The 11109-nt window shown below is 50.5% G+C and overlaps 1 long non-coding RNA gene across 1 annotated transcript; it reads right to left on the bottom strand.

Moving 5' to 3' along the window:
- Window positions 1-6040: 6040 nt before the first annotated feature.
- LOC128832295 (uncharacterized) lies at window positions 6041-7798 on the bottom strand. The gene is made up of 3 exons (XR_008443956.1): window positions 7721-7798; window positions 7253-7531; window positions 6041-6070 (listed from the first exon to the last, which is right to left on the bottom strand). It is a non-coding gene; the product is annotated as an uncharacterized LOC128832295 (long non-coding RNA).
- Between the last annotated feature and the right edge of the window lie 3311 nt (window positions 7799-11109).

Below are 11109 nucleotides of genomic sequence, written 5' to 3'. Positions count from 1 at the left end.
CTCCGCCAGAAGGCTGGGTACTTCCACCTCCTGTCCCGGCCGGGAGCTCCTTCCCTGCCAGTGGGGACGGAGGGGCCCCTCTGCTCCTGGGGATCATGGCAGCTGCTTCCCTCAGGCTCTGGGGCCACCTGCAGAGCCTTCTTCCTGAACATATTCTAGAGCCTGGCCATCCTGGAACCAGGAGCAGGCGTGAGTCTGGGGTCAAGGCAGCCTCTCACTAACAGGCCTTTTCAGTCTCTCCCCATCCCTGCCCCAGCCAGAGCAGCTGCTCCTCCCCCTACAGGGGTGCAGGGAGTGAAAGCTACACACACTGGCAGGAGCTCATTCCATGATCTGCTCCCAATGTTCCCCTTCGTCATCCCTGGTGCTGCAATAACTGTTTACTCCTCCTTTTCGAGCGCTTGGGTCAGTCACAAAGACCATCCGTCTCTTTGGACAAGCAGATCCCTCCTGCCATCCCAGGCCACATTCCCTCGTCCCAGGCTAGAGAAGGAATAGAACCCTGGAGTCCAGACTTCTCCTGGGAAACCATTCCCCATGTCAAAGTCCCTAGGCATAGCAAGCCCAGGGCCCCCTCGTTTCCCATTGATTTTCATACTTGGCAGCTCACAGGGTCTGGCCCAGCTCAGAGACTCTCAGCCTGGGGAACAGTCTCCCACAAGGGAAGGGCGGAGAGCCCCATTGCTGGGACCTTTCCAAACACACTGGAGATGGCTCTGGAGAAGCCCCTCGCCGGTCTGAGAGCGAGGGGTTCCTGGGGGCGGTTTGCAAATCCAATCTCCTTTGGGAGAGATTGTCTCCCCCTCTTTCTGCCTCTCCCCAGACAGACAGGGGACGCCACAGAGGAACCCTAATGCCACTCACTTGCTCTAGGGGATGGAGCGATGGATGGCAGATGTTCACGGTTGCCAGCTGTCCCTCGCCCTCCTCCTCACTCCCCAAGCCCAAGGCAGGCTGGAGAGGGTGGTGACCTGAGGAGTTACCCTGCCCAGCCAGCAGGCAGGTGATGACACTGGGTGATCAACTGGCTGTGAAAAGAAGAGTCTGTCTTATTGCCAAGGGACGGAGAAACTCGGCCAGCAGCAGGGGGTGCAGAACACTGCCCTAGTGCGGGGGTGACAGTGCCTCCCAGCTCCTGACATCCCGGCACTTCACACACCTTCCTGGAGCCTCCCAACCCCCCTGGGCTGTAGGGACTGGATCCCAACCCTACTGATGGGAAACAGGCCTGGGAGGGGAAGCTACTGCCTCAGGGTCACCCCACGTGTCAGAGGCATGGATGGGACCCCAGCAGTCCTGATTTCCAGGCCCCTTCACTAACCTCTGCTGCACACTCCCTCCCACAGCTGGCCATTACAACCAGGCCCTTATGTCCGGTCCCCCTGCCTTTGAGAGGGAGTGTGCTCTGCTGTAGTGACTTGACCAGGGTATTGGGAGGCATAAAAACATAAGAAAGGCCGTACCGGCTCAGACCAAAGGTCCATCCAGCCCAGTATCCTGTCTACCAACTGTGGCCAAGGCCAGGTGCCCCAGAGGGAGTGAACCTAACAGGCAATGATCAAGTGATCTCTCTCGTGCCATCCATCTCCACCCTCTGCCAAACAGAGGCTATGGACACCATTCCTTACCCGTCCTGGCTAATACCCATTAATGGACTTAACCACCATGAATTTATCGAGTTCTCTTTTAAACTCTGTTATAGTCCTAGCCTTCACAACCTTCTCAGGTAAGGAGTTCCACAAGTTGAGTCAGGACTCCTGGGTTCCATTGCTGATTTTCCTATTGACCTGTGAGACTTTGGGCAAGTTGCTCCCCCGTCTATAGCTCTGTCCCCAGCAGTCAAAGGGATATTTAATACTTTCCCACTATTGGAAAGTTCTGGGAGAATCCCCCAGCAAAAGCTGCTCTGTCAGTGCTAAGCACCATCTGACCATTAAAGGTCGGAGCGCACTGCCCAGGAGGAGGAGTGTTTGGCTCTGGGGTTTCACTTCAGTCCAGTCTATAGAGAGGGATCCAGCCATGGAGTTTGGCTCAAGCAGACCAATTCTCCAATTTGTTAAGTGCGTTTTGAATTCTAATCCTGTGCTCCAAAGTGCTTGGTGTCATCTGCAAATTTTAGAAGCATACTCTCCACTCCATTTTCCAATCATTAATGAGAATATTGAATAATACCAGACCCCGGACTGATCCCTGCCAGACCCACTAGGTACACCCTCTCCATTGGACAGCCAGACATGGAGAAGGACTCTTAGAGTATGGGCTTTCAACCAGCTGTGCACTCACATTATACTAATTGCATCAAGACCACATTTCCCTAGTTTCCTTCTGAGAATGTCCTATGGGACTGTGTCAAAAGCCTTATTAACGCCAAGACAGATCACATCTACTGTTTACCCATCTCCACTAGGCCCGTAACCCTGTCAAAGAAGGAAATAGGATTGGTTTGGAATGATTTGTTCTTGACAAATCCATGCTCACTAGCAGGGCTGGCCCTGGCTTTTTGGCTGCCCCAAGCAAAAAAAAAAAAAAAAAACCCGCGGCGGGGCCGGAGCGCAAGTGCAGGGAGACGGGGGGGGGGGGCAGAGGGGGAGGGAGCGGGCGGGAGAGAGAGAGAGAAGGGGGTGGCCAGGGCTACAGCGGGGGCGCTGCCATGCGGCCCCTCCCACTGAACCGCCTCCTGCCTCCTGCCGCGAGGGCTCGGCTCCGGTCGGCGGGGAGGGAAGGAAGAGGACTGGCCTGCAGGGCGCTCTGGTTCTCAATGCTGCCACCCCCTACAGGGAGGCTGGAGCGGAACAAGAACAAGAAAAAAAAGCAGCCGTGCCACCCTAGGATTGGGCAGAATGCCGCCTCCAACAATCTGCCGCCCCAAGCACCAGCTTGCTCAGCTGGTGCCTGGAGCTGGCCCTGCTCACTAGTCCTAAGAACCAAATTATCCTGTAGGTGCTGATAAACTGATTGTTTAATAATGGGTTCCAGTATCTTTCCAGGTATGGAAGTGAGGCTAGCTAGTCTGTAAGTCCCAGGGTTCTCTTTGTTCCCCTTTTAAAGATAGGTCCTGTCTTGTTAATGGATGGGAAGATGTTCTTCTTCGGGGATCTCAGACAAGACCTGGGGCACAGCACCTGCTTTGTTAAGGCCACAAAAATGGAGGCAGGAGCCTCTTCTCTCCTGCTGGCAAAGAACCCCAGGAACCTAAAAGAGTGAGACTCACATCCTTGAATGGCTTTTAAAAAAGACAATGGTTAAAATTTGGCCCTGACCATTTCTTGTTTTCACAGATTAGACATGTCAGCAAAGCTTAGAATTCCTTGGTGCTAAACACCGTGAAATTCCCCTTTCTCCTTCACAAAGGGCTTTTATGCCACTTATCTCACCCAGGCTCACGACTGCCCAGAGTTGGAGAATTGTACCTGTTCCCACTGGACAGATGGGGAGCCTGAGGTATAGAGAAGGGACATGACCTACCCAAGGGCCTACACAGCAAGGCGGTGGCAGAGCCAGAAAAAGAAGCCACCAGTCCTGACTCCTGTTCTAACAGACAACAAACCCCCCAGAGGCAGGGATAGAGCCCAGGAGTTGAGATGGTGGGGAAATTTCATTGAAACCGTTTCTGTCAGAAAATCCCATTCAGACTAAACCAGTTTGTTTCTTGAAATCATAGCAAGTGGGATGAAAATTCTTTGCAAAAATATTTTGTTGCAAAACAAAAGCATCTCCTATTTGTCACGGTGTGTAAAATTGTCTCGTCGCACACAAAGAGGAAATTAGATAAGATGCTTTAGTCTGAGCTAAGTAGTTGCTGCTCTTAACAATTTCAAAATAATAAAATACAAATAAAATCGAATATTTCAGCTATTCTATTAGGTCATAATCTGATCTGAGTAAACGTGATAGGACACCTCATACTCTGCACTGCTCCTAGTGACACTCTCCAATGGATCCCCATCTTCCACCCACCGGGAGGTAGGTAGGAGCGGATTGAAAGAGGGAGAAGCTAAGGCTGAGAATGGAGAATTGACTTGTCTTAGGTCACACAGCCAGTCAGTGTGGCAGAGTTGGGAATAGGACCCAGGAGTCCTGACTTTCAAACTAACCATCGGATCTTGAATTTCATACATGGAATGACCTGAATAAAGTGCTCTCAAATGCACTCCAGACCAATGACAGTGCATAGTAATTATTCAGCAAGTATTTTAGGAGAACTGGAATGTTAGAGAGAATCATGAACTGCTCAGAGACAATTAATGCAGAGAAGCAGCAAAATTTGTAAAACATATGACTGGTTCTGACTTATTTACTTGGTCTTAAAAGAGAACAACAAGGACCTGAGTCTCCTCCGTGTCAATAACCCCCTGCTCAGCCAATCAGGGCAGATACTGAGGGGCGGGAGGCTGAAGGTTCTCACCAGAGAGCCCAAAGGATGGCCCAGGTCACCGGTGGGGATCACTGTCCAAGCATTATTTCAGCCCCACATTTTTGGGTGGACCTCCCACAATAGGAGCTGCAGAGCACACCTACTTCCCCCCCTCCCCCGTGACACACACACACACACACACACACACACACCCCTCCTGGTGGTGGGAGGGGAACAGGGGAAAGGACAAAAGAAGCAAGAGAAGAAGAGAAAGGAGGGAGGGAGGGATGGAGGAAAAGGTAAAACCAAAAGGACAAACCCTAATGTCCCCAGTGATTCTAAGGGACAAAAATCCTAGATGGGGAATAAAATTCTGCCACCTTAAGCTAGTGTTTTCCACGCCTAGAATTCAGCTGGCACCAGATGGATCAGACTGAACAGGTTCCAAACCTCCAGGAGGCTCTTACCTTCTAAACAGGGACATCTGTTTTCTAGTAAAATCAGTAAAAGGAAAGGAGAAAACTCGAAAGAGGTTCCTCCTGACGCTCACGTACGTGAACCCTAATACTCTCTCAGTCCTCAAGGAGAGGCCTTGAGAAGGAGATTTGCTGAAGCAAAGCCACAGGGGTCTCCGAGGTTTCTCTGGCCCAGTGCCCCTGTCCTGCCTGGCTGATGTCAGCATCTCTCTGTGAGGTCACCACCTCCCCATCACTTTTGACCAATAGGCTGAGGTCTTGCAAAAGGCCTTTGTGATGTCACTGCCACACTCCTCCTCTGCAGTGCTAATGTCCTGCTGCTGGCCTGACACTTTGGAGGTTTGAGCTACTCCCTGTGGATTACCCCACTCAATGAGTGCTCATTCTAGGAAGCAAGCCGGCTAGACAGTAAAACATCAGATGGTGCTCCCAATGCTACACTCAATTTTTTCAGAAAGTAGTAGACTCTATGGCCAGAAGAGACTGTTAGAGCATCTAATCTGACCCCCTGCATATCACAGGCCTCCTGTATAACACAATAGCTACTTTTTGGGCAAACACATTCCAGAAAGGCATCTCGTCTTCATTAAATGACATCAAGAGATGGAGAATCCATCACTTTCCTTGGTAGCTTGTTCCTGTGGTGAATCATCCTCGCTGTTGAATATTTGTGCCTTATTTGTAATATGAATTGGTCTCTTTTCACCTTCCAGCCATTGGGTCTTGTTATCCCTTTCTCTGCCAGATTAAAGAGCTCTGAATACCCAATATTTTCTCTCCATTAAGGCACTTCAACACTTCAATACAGTCACCTTTCAATCTTCTTTTGATAAGCTAAACAGGTTGAGCTCTGTCAATAACTCACTAGAAGGCATTTTTCTCCAGCCCTCAGAACATTTAGTGGCTCTTTGCTGCCCCAGCTCCGATTTCTCAACATCTTTTTCAAAGGTGGACACCAAAACTGGATGCAGTATTCCAATCTCAGTCTCACTGATGCTGTTTCTCTTCCCTATCCTACTCACAGCTCTGCTGATACGTCTAATAATGGCTTTAGCTCTGTTCACCACAGCATCACACTGGGAGCTCATGTTGAACGGCTTGCCCAGTATAGCTTCTAAATCCCCTTCAGAGTCACTGCGTTCCTGGATACACTTCCCCATTTTGTAGGTGTGGCTGCATGTCTTGTTTTTTTTTTCATCTGTAGTGTAGACAGGTCCCAACTGTGTCTCAGTTTCCCACCCTGTAAAATGGGGAGAACAAACAAAACCTTAATTAGCTCTAGTTGATAGTTGGGGAAAGCAAGGCACCCAGCGGTGAAGAGACTCGCTCATGGTCCCAAAGCCAGGAATAGAAAACGACAGGTCTTCTGATAGCCAGTCGCGGGACCTAGCCCTGGTTATCCTGGCCTGATGGCTCTAACTTTAGTCACAGCCTCCGGGTCTTTTCCTCCATGTCCCTTAACCGCATGTCACTGCAGAAGAAAGAGTTTCTGCCAGCCAGTTGGCTGTCATGCATATGGCTGTCGTGCATGTGGCTGTCGTTGCAAAAGATGTGCTCTGGCTCAGTCACGTTAGGGTTGGCTGAAGGATCCACTCAGTGACATTCTAGGGCCTGAGTTATACAGGAGATGCAACTAGATGCACATAATGGTCCTTTCTGACCTTAACATCTATCAATCTATACATTTTCTGCTGCTAGGAAGAAAACTCTGGACCTATTTTCTCTCACTTTCAGTTGGAATAATATAAATCCAGGGCAAAGGATTTCCTCTTCCGTTGTGTCTTCAGCACCTTTGAGAGCAAACAGTTACTGTTAGCCCACAGGTTTCCAGTTTCAGCCTCTGCCAGGGTGAGATAGCCAGGAAAGGGGTTGGAGCTCAACTGCACCTAGCCCAGGTTATGCAGCTCCCTAGGGGGAAGGGAATAAGTGTGGGGGTCACGTGACAAGAAGGAACATGTGACTAGGACCCAGGCCTGCTGAGAGATATAAGAGCAGCCTGTGTTCACAGGAGAGAGACCCCAAGGGGAGCACGCCCGGGAGGGGTTTGCATTGTCCTTTAAAGATCAGGGACAAGCCGGGAAGGGGCTAGGCTGAGCACTTAGGACAGGGCCCTGGGAGGGAAAGACAGGGAAGTTTAGGTGATGGGGCAGATAGTCCAGTTGGTTTAGGCTCCCAGGGCCAAACACCCACAGGTGAAGGTGATTGTCGGGGCTTATGTCCTTCTTCCCCAGGGTAGATTTCATAGTGGAGAAGACTGATGCCGTAAGGGGGAAGTGAGTTAACCCCAAGGTCACCCAGTGAGTTTATATCACAAATGCATACTCGGAAGGATCCAATAGAAACATAGATTTTCCAGTCTCTTCTTTCTAGGAATCAACAGGGCTAAGGTAAAACCCCTGCTGCCCTGCCCCATTCTGCTCACCTCAGAGATGTTTGTCTGTGCTGGAGGGTGCTGTCAGCAGGACTAGAACTCGTCATCCATGTCTCTGGGCAGGTTTGCTCAGAGCCTGCCAGCGGAGGGAGACCATGGGTCAGGGTTATGGAACCTGGGGCTACACCTGCCAGGATGACTACTGGCTCTGCAGTCCTTGCCCAGAGCAGCTCTCTGCAGAGGGCCTGGTGCACAGCAGGGTATGGAACAGCCAAGCTGCTAGGGATGGGAGCTGGGCTTCTGGGCAGGGTCCAGGAACCAAAGCACAGCCTGCAGAAAGAAAGGATTGCCCATGGAGGGATGTCCCGTGGAGGGAAGAGACTCTTCCTGCCATTTCTTAACCTCAGGGGCTGTTCTCATGCTCTGCCAACCCCACCTCTCCGTAACTCCAGCTGTCCGAGGGAGCAGGGACCAGAGGCCATCTTGTTGTTGGCACAAAGGTGGAGGTTGATGTTCTACCTGCAAATGGGTGTTGTCCTTTCTCACGCCCACGGTGAATACACCATGCAAGGGAAGCTCTCAGGACATGCGATTCCAGCTCCAGAGCTGCTGGAAGGAGACTGTGTATGAGACCTTGCAGTTGGGGGATGAGACAGGCACTAACATAGGCATGGAAGTTTGGGGAAATGGGGGAGAGGCCGGTGTTGTGTAAGGAGGGCAGGTATTTGGGAAGCAAGATCTGAGGCTCACACACTGTCTAATTGTTGGTTAGGATTATCCCCACTTCAGAGAGAGGGAAAGTGAGGCACCACGTGGAAGCGGGACCTGGCCAATTGGGCGGAGCATCTGAATAATCGGTAGAGCAAAAATATAAAAGCCATTAAGTGTCAGAAGAACATTCATCAGGGAATTGGAGAGCTAAGGGCTGGCCAGAAAAGGTGCAGTATATGGCATAAACCAGTCTGCGCTCTGCCACCTCACTGGTTTTCGAGACAGGGGTACGTCTCTTGGAGAGAAGGGTTGGAGGATCTTTCTCTGAGACACACAACTGTCAATAGTTGGGAACAGAAATCCCATCTATAATTTTGCTCACTGGCCCTGCCACAAACTCCACCCTCCAACCACTGTGACAAGGACCAGGAACACCATTCCACTATCATAGTTACATGTACTTGTGCATCTGCAGACATTGCAGCTGGCACATGCACTGGTGCTGGCACTGTGACATGAGCTGGATGAAGCACTCTGCTGGCCCACATATCCAGCATTCTCTCCCTGAGCAATCGGTCCTGTTCCCTGCTCTTCCTCTCTTCCTCCAGGAACCCCTGGAACAGTCTCTCTTCATGGACCGTGTCCCTTTCCTCCATAGCTCTTTTGAAAACAAGGTGCTCCTTGTTCCTCCTTGCCCCTATCTCGAAAGTTCCTGCATGGTCCTCCTCCTTCTGGCCCATTGCTGGCCACTTGTAGCACCTGCAATCCCAGGTGTGGCCTAGCAGGTGTGGAAGTGTCTTCCAAGGGAATGAAATAGAGGGTACGTTCATTGTATTGCCCTTGGGGGAGGGAGAAAGAATCCCCCACTTTGCTTTCTGTCTGTCCACAAGGCTATGATTTCCAACATTGTGGAATGCTTCGACATCACTCATAAATTCTCATGTACACTCTATCTCACTTCTGCCCTTGGAGGATTCACACACGCACACCCTCCCAAGAAGATAAAGAGAAGCCAGGATAAAAAAGGATTCAAAATTCACATTGTCACTGCTGGATGAGATAATAATTCGCTAACCAAATTATGCATCTGCAGCATTAGATCAGCGTACCCAGGATAACAAATAGCTCTCCTTGGAAAATTACACCCTGAGGCCTGCTAAGCCTGTTAGCCATTAACAGTATGGAAAGCTGTATCTTCAAGGTTTTTTCCCCTCTGTTTGGACTTGTGATGGAGAACACAAACCCCACATTGGGGAACACAAACCCCACATTGGGGAATAAGGGGTTAAGGAGCTGCTCTGGCCTCAGCTAGCCCATCTCCATCACACCCGCAGGGGATGCACAGACTGGACAAGGACTTGTGGGCAGACCAGGCAAGAGAAAGGACCTCTACCTTGAAGGCCCTGAAGGAAGGCAGGATCTCTCCCTCAACAACTGCCTGAAGGTCCCTCTCCCTGAGGGAAGGGAGGACCTGCTCTTGTTGCTTCAGGGTGTGGTGTTCTGTCCCATCTAGTGGCACTGAAACCACTTAGAGAGAGAATTAAATGAGTCTGTTCTACAGGCTTAGCTAACAGCCAGTTGGTTTTTAGCTCATGCTGTGGAGGCTCATGCACTAAGCCCCAGAGGTCCCAGGTTTGATCCTGCTCACTGACATCCGGGGTCTGTCGGTGTTACGAGTGGGGGATTGTGTTTGGCTGGTTTGTCGTGCCTTAACAGTAAAGGACACCCAGCCTTGGGTGTGTCTGCCCTGCCCTGCTCCAAGCAATTTGTCCTGAATTGATACTCTCAGTAGTGTCCCGTCAGAGGCCTCATCGTTACAGGATTCATCCGGGATTACAACTGGGAAGTCTCTGAAGCTCAGGACGCGCTTCCTCAGCTAGTGGAAGTAAGTAACCCACACATCTTCTGGGTGTGGTGTTCTGTCCCATCTAGTGGCACTGAGACCACTTAGAGAGAGAATTAAATGAGTCTGTTCCACAGCCTTAGCTAATCGGCAGTTGGCTTTTAGCTCATGCTATAGAGGCTCATGCACCCAGCTCCAGAGGTCCCCGGTTCAATCCCGCCCACCGACGACTGTCAGCATTACAGAGGTAGCTGCCACCCCAATGAGAGGGCTGCTGGTTTGAGCATTGGCCTGCTAAACCCAGAGTTGTGAGTTCAATCCTTGAGGAGGCCACTTAGGGATCTGGAGCAAAAACATTACTTGGTCCTGCTAGTGAAGGCAGGGGGCTGGACTTGATGACCTTTCAAAGTCTCTTCCAGTTCTAAGAGATAGGATATCTCCATTATTTATTTATTTTATGATACGCCCGGCTGTGAAGAGGTGCCAAGCAGTGAGTTGACACCCGTCAGAGCTTCCTGTGATAAACTGCAAACTTTGGACAATAGCGGCATGGTAGGAAGTGTTACACCCTTGTGTTGCCCTCAGAGTGGCCTGGGTCAGAGCTCAGTGGGAAGCCCTGGACTCCCCCACCATTCGCGGCACCCTTCCCCCCCCCCGCCCCGCATGTCGAAGGGCTGAAACCCTGACCACTAGGCAACATCCCTACGAACGAAGGCCATCAAGAGGCATCTGCCTTTGAAAGTTTGCAGAGGATGCGGGAGCAGAAAGGGGAGAGAGGATGAGGGTGGCTCTTGGGAAGAGGGAGGGAGCCCTATGGGAATCTCTTCTTTACCGCCATCAACCCAATGATCAGACCATTGATAACTAGAACATTCCCTGACATGTTGTAATGGATTGGATCTAGAGTTTAAAATGCTTACGACATTTACAGATGGAGAAATGTCAGCGAGTTGAGTGAAAGGCCATTGCAAGTTAGGCTTACTGGCCTGTAATTGCCGGGAGCGTCAATGGAGCCTTCTTAAACATTGGTGTCATATTAGCTATCCTCCAGTCATCTGGTACAGAAGCTGATTTAAAGGATAGGTTACATAACACAGTTACTAGTACTGCAATTTCACATTTGAGTTTCTTCAGAACTCTTGGGTGAATAGCATCTGGTTCTGGTGACTTATTGCTGTTTAATTTATCAATTTGTTCCATAACCTCCTTACTGGTCCTTAGTGAATACAGTCAAGTCATAATCTCTGGCCCCAGAGCAACCACGAACATCCAGTTCAGTGATCAGTTCATCTATATCCACCACAAGGAGGCCCACAATAGAGTCACCCCTAGTTGGGTACAAAACTTTGTATTA

Source organism: Malaclemys terrapin, chromosome 2 (assembly GCF_027887155.1).
Source record: "Malaclemys terrapin pileata isolate rMalTer1 chromosome 2, rMalTer1.hap1, whole genome shotgun sequence".
Taxonomy (NCBI): Eukaryota; Metazoa; Chordata; order Testudines; family Emydidae; genus Malaclemys; species Malaclemys terrapin.
Note: the sequence above shows the minus strand (reverse complement) of the source record. Positions and strands in the feature narration are given on the sequence as shown.